Source organism: Sturnira hondurensis, unplaced genomic scaffold (genome assembly GCF_014824575.4).
Source record: "Sturnira hondurensis isolate 20B ecotype Veracruz unplaced genomic scaffold, ASM1482457v3 Scaffold0000396, whole genome shotgun sequence".
In the NCBI taxonomy this organism is placed as follows: domain Eukaryota; kingdom Metazoa; phylum Chordata; class Mammalia; order Chiroptera; family Phyllostomidae; genus Sturnira; species Sturnira hondurensis.
In genome coordinates this window covers 6221993-6231730 of record NW_028073027.1, presented here as the reverse complement: position 1 = coordinate 6231730, position 9738 = coordinate 6221993, and the positions used below count along the sequence as shown (strand labels likewise).

At 41.1% G+C, this 9738-nt stretch overlaps 1 protein-coding gene across 4 annotated transcripts in view; it reads left to right on the top strand.

Annotated features, from left to right (window-relative positions):
- Window positions 1-470: 470 nt before the first annotated feature.
- Window positions 471-9738, top strand: part of ATP13A3 (ATPase 13A3) — an 87614-nt gene continuing 78346 nt past the window's right edge. For 3 of the 4 annotated variants that reach the window (XM_037040125.1, XM_037040145.1, XM_037040154.1), the window contains exons 1-3: window positions 524-556; window positions 613-615; window positions 1317-1360. The gene's annotated coding sequence lies outside the window, so the exon portion shown is untranslated. Of the gene's footprint in view, window positions 557-612; window positions 616-1316; window positions 1361-9738 lie in introns of all 4 variants that reach the window. The other variant, XM_037040136.1, reaches the window with a different exon arrangement.

Genomic DNA, 9738 nt, shown 5'->3' with positions numbered 1-9738 from the left:
ACCCCTCCCGTCGTCCCCGCGGCGCCCCTCCGCCGTCGGCGCTGGGTTGAGGCTATCACGTGACCTCACATCCGGCGCGGGAGTCCCGAGCTTGCAGCGCGCGCTCCCCCGCCCTCAGGTTCTCCCCGTAGCGTGCTCTGGTTGCCACAGCGGAGGGGAGGGGGGTATCGCTACGTCGCTGGCGGTGGGAGGCCGTTTCCAAGTGCAGACCGCCCCCCTCCCCTGTCCGCCGCCCCTTGCCGCCCTCCCTTGTTCTCGCCTGTCTCGGCTGCACGCCGCCGCTGGTGCGCGGAGAAGAGCGCGGACGCCCCTGAGCCCGGCTCGCCCCGGGCCTCTCTCGGCGCCTGTCTTCCCTCACCCAGAGCCGCAGTGCGCGGCGGCGGCGGCGGCGCCTCGAGCCCGAGCGACCCGCGGCCGCCGGCGCCGGCCGCGGGCGATGGGGCTGGGCTGAGGCCAGGCGGCGGCGGCGGCGGCAGCGGCCCACGACCCCGGCCCCCGGTGGCCCCTGGGCTGCTCGGGCCAGGAGGCCACCAAGGAGACGGCGTGGCGGCGGCGGGTGAGTGGCCTGGGCCTTCTCTGAGCGGTGGAGGGTAGGGCGAGCGGCGCGTGGAGCGGGTGGGTGGTGGTGATGGGGAAGGTTGGAGGAGGTGAATGGCATTGTCGGGGCGGTGGGTAGCGGGCGCGCTGCGGGCGGCCTCTACCGCTTGGAATTGGGCATCACTTTACCGCGAAGGTGGGTGTCCAGTCGGGAGGGGATCTCTAAGACCGCGGAATGTGTGGGACAGGTGAGGTGGGAAGGACGGATCCGCGTTGTTGGCGTGAAGGCCTGGTTTGTACACGCTGCGGGGCGGGAGGGCGACTGTGTGTTGGGGCTTGGGAGTGGGACGGCGCCCCAGCCCTTTTAGAAAGTCCGGGAGATCGTGTGGTCGGAGGTGGGGGTATTGGCAGGGCGCTCGGCGGGTTTCTGCGGGTGCGGACGGAAGGAATCTTTAACGCCCTCAGCCGCGGAGTGGAAGAGCTCCTTGGCAATCACCGCCTTTTACAGATAAACTAAGTGAGGCCCAGAGAGGAAAAATGACTTTGCCTGCCTAAGGCCTCTCGCTTTGACTCTCAGAGTGAGGATTAGAAAACCAGGGCCCTTTCCCCCAATACGAAGGTGGCTACTCTGTTTACGGCCTTTATTCCCTTCACAAAGTTCGGTTCTCGATGTCTTTTCTTTTGGGCAGGGGTGACCAGTCAATCGGATGGGACTTGGCAGTGGCTTCCCAGTTTGTAAAGCTTTTGTGACAGGTGTTTATCGTTTCCTCTTTCCATAGATCTGACAGCAACATCTTTGGATCTTGGTGTCTGGACATAGGAGGTATGAATCACTCACATAATTAACTCCTTTTAATCATCAGTGTCTTGGAGCTATATTTAGTGGTTATATTAGCACAAAAATGAATGGGTATGGAGTTGTAAACCTAGAAACAGAAACCAGTGTTTCCTACATGATTATGAGCTAAACGAGTAGAACATTTGTGTATATAATAACTATTTTATATCTGTGAGTCAGAAGTTAGAATTTTAAGATCCAGGAACGTTAAAGATTACTGCAGAATGAACACTATCTTATAAAAATTTTGTTGCTAAAATGAAGGTGTTCTGATTTGACTGTCTTTGGAAAGATAATTACGTAGTTAAAATGTTCTACTTTTGGTTAGAACTCAGTCTTTTTACTGAGGCACATGTGCTAATTTTGTTTCACTGGAGTGTAAGTGCATTCTTTTCTCAGGAGGCTTGTTGCCTTGCTGAGTAGGCTACAGTTGCTAAAATAAATGTTTTGTGGGCATCCCATTCTGGTTTAGCAACCCCTTTTAAAAGCAAATTAGTTCCTGGAAGTTGCTTGAAATACTGAGCCTAGTAGTTGTTAGGGAAATTTGCTTTTGCTACTGTCCTTGGTTTAGCAGTATCCGCGCTGTATCTTTAAGTGAGAGTAAGTTTGTTTTGGGTCAAGGAATTGGGTAGGAAAAGTGATGACACTATTTGGTTGTCTCAGTTTATAAGTAGTACAGTTATACATAAATAACAATATTAAGTTTACTTTGAAAATAAAATTGACAGTCTTCAAATTTGAAGCAGCGTTTAGACTGTGTATTAGGAGGGCTGATTTCTTTGCCCAGGCCAACCAGGAAGCTTTATTTGGGGAGCCTCTGGGTAATTAAAATTTTAAGGTACAATTGGTTTGAGATAAATAGTAGTGTACATTTCTACATAAAAATAATCTTATAGTAGAGCAAAGTTGTATAAGCTTGAATGCCAAACAGTGTCTTCTGATGAGTTTTCTAATTGGTATTGCTTGTTAGATATTAGAGTTAAAATACCTTGTTGATTTAGTTAGTTCTTAATAGTTACCTGATTTAAGTAACATCAGTTTCCCATCTGTGTCATGTTTCCAGAATGGATTCTTTTGTGGATAATAAGTGTGTTGGTAATTGCAGCATATTGTAGTAGAAAAAGCATGGACTTGGAAATCAGACCTGAGTTTGATTTCTGACTTTCTTAAATAGTTGTTTGATTTTGACCAGTGCTAATAGTTATTGAGCAAGCTTACTACTGTATACTAGGCTTTGAATTAAAGACTTGACCTAAAGTGTCTCACTTAAACCCTATTTTACAGACGAGGGAACTGAGGTGCAGAGATTTTAAGTTGTCCAGAGTCACACACAGTTAATCTGGTAAACCTAAAAATAGACATCTCTGGTCACATATAGTAAGTAAATGGTACACACACTAATCACTGAAATTCTGCAGCATGCCAAAAACCATTTTTTGCCAATGTGACACAAACAACAAGTATAACTTGGATTTATTTGCACTGGACCGCTGTTGTGTTGGTTGTGTCCATTTTTTAAATTTGACAATCTAAGGGAAGAGAGGTCGGTGCCCTGGACTAAATAGTCTGGTATTGCATGTTTTAAAAATTCTTGTGGCACACCAGTATGCCTCTTGCAGCACGCCAGTTGAAAATCGCTGCAGTAACAGAGCTAGGATTCTGGCCTTCTTTAAAGTCCCTTATACTGTAAGTTGCTTAACTTCTCTGTTTTTCTTCCCTTTTTTCAGTTAACAAAGAATATCAGAGTTCTGAGGATTAGCTGAGGACAAATGTAAAGAAAGTAACACTCTTCCTGTCATATAATAAGTAGTTTCACTCTTCCATTCCGTTTACTGAATCGGGCTGTGCTTGTGCTTGTATAGTGTGGTGGTTTTGTAACCACTGGGAATAAAAGGTTTTAAATGTCAGTATACTTTATTCCTAAGATTAGTAGTAGTCCTGGGAGGTGGGCTATGATCAATGATATAGGCCATCCTGTGAGACTTTGTCTTTATTCTGTATTTTTTCCCAATAGTCTGAGTAATGGTGGAAATAAAAACTTGAGCTGAACATGACAGCAGGTGATTGTGATTTCTAAAATTTTGGCAGCTTATCACTTCTTAAAGACAACATTCTTTAAAACTCTTAAAACAATTGACAGTGGTAAGCTAAAAGAAGATAGGTAGTGTCTGACATCTACCTGAGACGTCATCAGAATGTTTGTCCCTGCAGCGGAATGTATTCTGAATTGGCCATAGAGCTTCTTGTTAAATCTGGATCCAAGAGAGAGCTGACAGGATTTAGTCTTTGGTTTCAGAACATAGTTTGTCTGTGTGAAATGACACTGACTGGCCCATGGAGAGAATAAATCTGTGGTTATCAAAACTGTGTCCTGATTAATTTGCATGGCTAGTCCAGAAAACATGCAAAAACCAAGGAAATAATTGTTACAGAGTCTTCCTTGAATTTTGTTGATCTTCATATTTTGAGAGTAAAGAAATAAGAAAGGATCAGAATTAGGTCATATATTTTGAGGCTTAGGTAAAAAAGTAATAGGTCCTGGGCATATTTAATGCAGAGAAAAACATGTGGTATTTATAAGATAGAATGTCCTGAAGTTAATGATAATTAGTAATTATACAAGTTATGCATTAAAACATTTGTGTTGGTAAGAGTAAAAATAGATGTCATGTGAAATGTCCTGTAAAATGGTAATTGGAAAACTTGATCCCTGTTATAATAGGGAGTTAAAAATGATTTTATAGTAATCAGTAAGAAGGGAAAACATGGAATGAAGGAAAGGGAGAGCTGTTCAGGTAATCAACTGTCTGAGAAGGAGGAAAGGTGAGGGTGGGGATTGGTGAAGTTTCCATAGAACACGTCTCCAGAAAGAACTGTCCCAACACCAGAGCTAGTGACATCTTTGACCCAAAGGCTCATATTGGGGCCTTTGCTTCAAATGAGATGGTGAAACATTAACTCAAATAGCAAACTTTTAAGACTGCCAAATTTTAAAAAAGTACTTATGAGTACTAAAGAGGCTGTATTTGACCTGTGGAAACCGCTCCTCTGAAGCATGTTCCTTTCAAGGTATAGGTGAAAATGCATCTCTTGCATCGTTCTGTCACCAAAGGCCACTAATACTAGTGTGAACTGAGAATGCAGGAAGAAGTACCCTGTGTTCGAAGTCTTTTTATGTGTGTGAGATGTGATGAATTGGGTTATGATTAATCTCTTAATCAAAATTTCTTTTGTTGACGCTTGCGCTTATTCCCTATGGATCTTGCTTTTAAATGATCTGTTGACATTCAGATACTAGTAGGTAAGGAATTAAATTTCTGGGGAAAGTACGTTAACTGTCTAAAGTACAATTTCTTGACTACGTGATGTAGAATGTGCTGATGTCTGTAGAATCTTTCTCAGAAATTTTGAATAGAAATATTTATCACTGTTACTTTATATGAAGGACAGTTCTACCTCAATGATAGCAAGCTAGTTGACTTTTTATTTAGTTTTTCTTATTTTTTTCCACAAAGGAATTTGCGAGTTGGGCATTGAAATGAAGAGGTATGAGATTGGAAAATAATAATGCTGAATGGTCATAGATAGATCATAGACTAGTCCCTTCTTTTTACAGAAAGGGAAACTGATATGTGGACAGGCAGGTGATGCTACTAAAGTACCTGGGATTAGAAGCTTTATCTTAGTTGGGTATTATTTTCACCCTCGCCTTTATTTTGTGCTCTAGTAATGGCATGTCTCAAAACTCATTGTGTGTGTGTGTTATTTTTTCCTACTGAGAACCAACTTTTAAGGGTTGCTTTTGATTACTTGACAGACTTCTATTACATTTTTAGTTTGTTTTAAAGTAAGCTATGGACTAGCTCCCACACATGTATCCCTGTTTTATTTTTTCTGTTTTGTGAATAGGTTGAAAAATATGTTACTAACTTTGATATAAATGGCAAGTGATTTGATTCCTAATTCTTTCTGATCTAATGAGCTGAGTAAAGTCAAATCACCTTTTATGTGGGGGCTTTGGGCCTAAATTCTCATTTAAGGTAAAAATCTTGTCAAAATATCTTTGAAAAAGTCCTTTAGGAAGGTACCAGTTTGAAAAATGGTTAACTGAGACATTGTTTTTCAGTTCTGACAGCCTGGTTCTCCTCCAGCTTTGAGAACAGGCTGCTTTTTCAGTGAGCTGGATGATGACCAGCCGTGCGAAACTGCGTCTGACAGGCGACTGGGTCTTCATGTTGGCTGAGGGGCAGCACGTTTATAGTCTCCACGGCCCGCTTACTTTGGTGCAAGGGTGAGAGGCAGACCTCCTGCCACCATTATTCAAAGTATTCTTCTCTCTTGCTTTTCTTTTTTCCTGCAGCACAGAGAGTTGAATGGGTATAATGAAATGCATATATGATTTAACTCCACACTGTGAATAAGGGAGAAAGAAATTAGGTATTTATGAAAATCTGCTATTTTCCCAGAGTCATACCACACAAAAAACCTAGCCCTAGCATAATTAAAAGGCTAATTAATAAAATTGGGAATATTGGTACTTTGTCTAATTCTGGGTTGATAACTCAGCTACCTTCAGTGGGTTTTTTTTGAATTTTTATTTATTTATCTTTAGAGGAAAGGAGAGAAATATCAATGTGTGGCTGCCTCTCGTGAGTCCTATGCTGGGAACTGACCTGCAACCCAGGCATGTGCCCTGACTGGGAATTGAACCGCGATCGTGTGGTTCGCAGGCCCACGCTCAATCCACTGAGCTATGCCAGCCAGGGCCTACCTTCAGTGTTTTTTAAGAGCTGTCTTCCTTACCGCTAGCAAAATCTGCATTATGTTAAAAGAACTATAGAAGTTAATGTTTTCCCTGGAATTTAAAGTGTCTGAATCTAAATGTTCTTGAGATAGCACAGAAAGAAAGCACCAGTCTAAAAAGACATTATGACAGCTGAAGATGCCCTGGGAGAGGGCACAGTGTGTTGGTTAAAATGTAGGCGGCAGAGCCATTGGCAAGTCATTTTGAATTTCAGCCTCATCACTTAACTAGCTTTGCAGTTTGGGTCAAGTTACTTAACAGTTTTTAGTTTTTCCCATGTGCTGAATGGAGGTAATAAAACTTACCTGAGTATGGTGAGGATAAGATGGCTTGGTAAAAGGTCATTTACTATTTATTTGTTAGTAATATTTAACATAGTTAAAACAGGTTTGTGTGTGAGAGAGAGAGAGAGAGAAGGAAAGAACGAGGGGGCACATTATAGAGGATTATTATTATTATTTTTTTAGTGGAACAGCAGACAATAATGACACGGTGTTATATTCAGTCTTTCCATAGCAAAAATACCATGACTTTGCATCTTTGGTAACAACATCCTAAAAAACTCAAGCTGTTAATTTTATGTATTTGTAGTATATGTTTTATTTGTATTTTTGTCTTTCTTGGGTGTCTTTGGGTTGTGTGCAGCAATCTGCTTGCTCCCTTCCTCACTGGTCCTCTGTGTTACCATTACCCATTGTCTCTCTCCCTGGCCACATTATAAAATTAAAAATCATGTTTAATTCTTTGTATTCAATAGCATTTTATGAGCCTTATTTTTATTTTAAAATACTGATTAGTGAAATGTCTACATCTTTTTTTTAAAAGACTTGAAGTTTTATTTTACTTCTGTGGCCTTTGGATTGATTTCTTTAAATGCGTGTTACTGGTTTTTCATAGAACAAATATTTTAAATTCATCCTTAGATTATGCTTTAGCTTTTTAAACCATCAGTTTTTTAAGTTCGTTTATAATTAATTTTTGTCTATGATTTCATAAAGTTTCTCTTTAAAAATTCATTTTGCTTATTTTCCCAAGCGTTAAGAGGTAGAATCCTTATTTACATGCCAAATATAAAAATATAATTTCGTTTACTAAATAGAATGTAAAGTACTACAGGTAAGTAGCCTACTTTTGTCTGGGGCAGTTAATTATTTGAAAGACTAGAACAACCTATAAAATTCTTAGTTAAAATTTTGTTTTGTGGTTCTTTTTGACATGAAAATATGCTTTTTATAGTTATTACCACAGCCTTAGAGTCAGTTGATGAATAATTTTGAGCTAACCCATGTGTTTTTTTTTTGTTCAGTTTTTGGTAAGCAAAAGAATAGAATAAACTGCTTCATTTAGTTAGTTCAAAAGCATCTTAATGTGTTCTTTTCCCTCAGTCCTTTCTTGTCTCCCTGGTGCAGCCTATTGTGAATGGCCTTTACGTTCCGTTAAAACTGGTGGCAATTGCCAATTATTGCAATGCATAAGAGTTGTGATTTTATAGGTAGTAAGGAAGGATGTTTGGCTAGGGTCTTTTGGGATTGTGTTGGCACCTCTAACTTAAATACTTTTGTAGTTCCTGTATATGCCAAGCACAGGGCTAAGACGCTGGATATACGTGGCTGATGAATAAGTCCTCCCATCCTTGAAACCATACTGCTGCATTGCACTAGTCCAGAGAACATCACTTACTTTGCATTCTTTGGAATGTGGCCCCTTAGCCTGGCCTTGGATCTCTTTCAGTTGGAAAAAGTTCTGAATCTTCATTGAGTACAAGTTAATTTATTTATTTATCATATCAAATAAGGCCCTCATAATCTGATTCTGCCCCCCCCCCCCATTAGCTCTGTTCCCAGATTTTCCCAGAGGCCAAGACAGTTTAAGTAATTTGTAGAAACATCAGTGTGTGGTTGCCTCTCATGCATCCCCTATTGGGGAGTTGGCCCACAACCCCGGTATGTGCCCTGACTGGGACTCGAACCGGTGCTCAGTGGATTGAGTGCAGGCCAGGTATTTACCCTTTTCTGACTGCTGCTTTGTTTGATGAACTTCACACCCTTTAGGTCTTAGATCAGGGGATAGTTATCTGAAGTCTTTTCTGTCCTCTCCCTACCTCTCCCTCCCCTTTTCCTTCCCCTGCTGCCACGATACCTGAGTTATTGCAGCACACAACCATTTTGCTTGATACATACTTGCTTACTTGCCTGACTCATCCATTAGCTCCTTGAGGTTAGAAATTCATCTATGTAATCTCCAGCATTTAATCTTTTATTAATAAATAAAAGATTATTTATTTATTTAATAAATCTTTATTGTATTTACTTAATCTTTATTGTATTTACTTAATCTTTATTGTATTTACTTAATCTTTATTGTATTTAATCTTTATTGTATTTTCATTTATCATTGTTAAATCTTTTTTATATTTTTCCATTATCATTTAGCCCCTTTTTACCTCCTCTCCCCCCCCCAATCACCACACTGTTGCCCATGTCCATGAGTCCTTTTTTCTGTTTGCACAATCCCTCCATTTCCTAATCTCCCTGCCCCGCCCCAGGCTATTATCTTGCCCACCATGTATGAGTCTGTCCCCATTTTCCTTGTTAGTTCATTAGATTCCACATATGAGTGAAATAGTATGGTATTTGTCTTTCCTGACTGGCCTATTTCACTTAGCACAATGTTCTTTGGGTTCATCCATATTGTTGCAAAGGGAAAGTTTTCTTTTTTATGGCTGAGTAGTATTCCACTGTTTAAATGTCCCATAACTGTTTTATCCACTTATCTACTGATAAATACTTGGGCTGCTTCCATATCTTCTTGACGATTGTAAATAATGCTGTAACGAACATAGGGGTGTCATGTTCTTTTGAATTAGTGTTTTGGGTTCCTTTGGATAAATTCCCAGAAGTGGGATAGCTGGGTTGAAAGGCAGATCCATTTTTAATTTTCTGAGTTATCTCCATATTGCTTTTCTACAGTGGCTGTACCAATCTGCATTCCCAGCAAGGCACTGTTTTAAGTTCATTGGTGAACATATTGGTGAGACTTTAATAATGAAAGACTGACTATAAATGGTATCTACAACAAAAAGCTTTTCAGTTCAAGAAGAACAGGTGACCTGTAGCATCGCCGTAGCACCAGTTCCACCTGGTTGTGCCTGGAGTGCTCACTGCTGCTGCTGTGCAGGGGCAGACGAGGTGAAAGGGTGGAAAACTGCAGTACTCACTCCCCACATCTCCTCCATGCTATGCTGTGTTTCGTTAGATGTTTATCTTAGATATCTCAGCCTTAAGAAATTGTAACTCATTTGTGTTTTAACTTCTGAACAGAATGATGCTTGATAGGGAGAGGAAGTAGTTGATAGTGATGAACCTAGTGCTAGTGCTGTGGTGGTCATTGTGTAGGGTTGCATGAGGTCACCAAGGGCCCTGGGAAGAGGGTATTGGGACAGCCAGGAGCAGGGCATAGGGATGAGATGTGGGGGCATGCCAAAGACAAATGTACTTTGTTGTGAAATTTTGCTCAGAGAAAGGAAGGGTTTTACTGCCTGTCTTGCCCGGTCTCATTC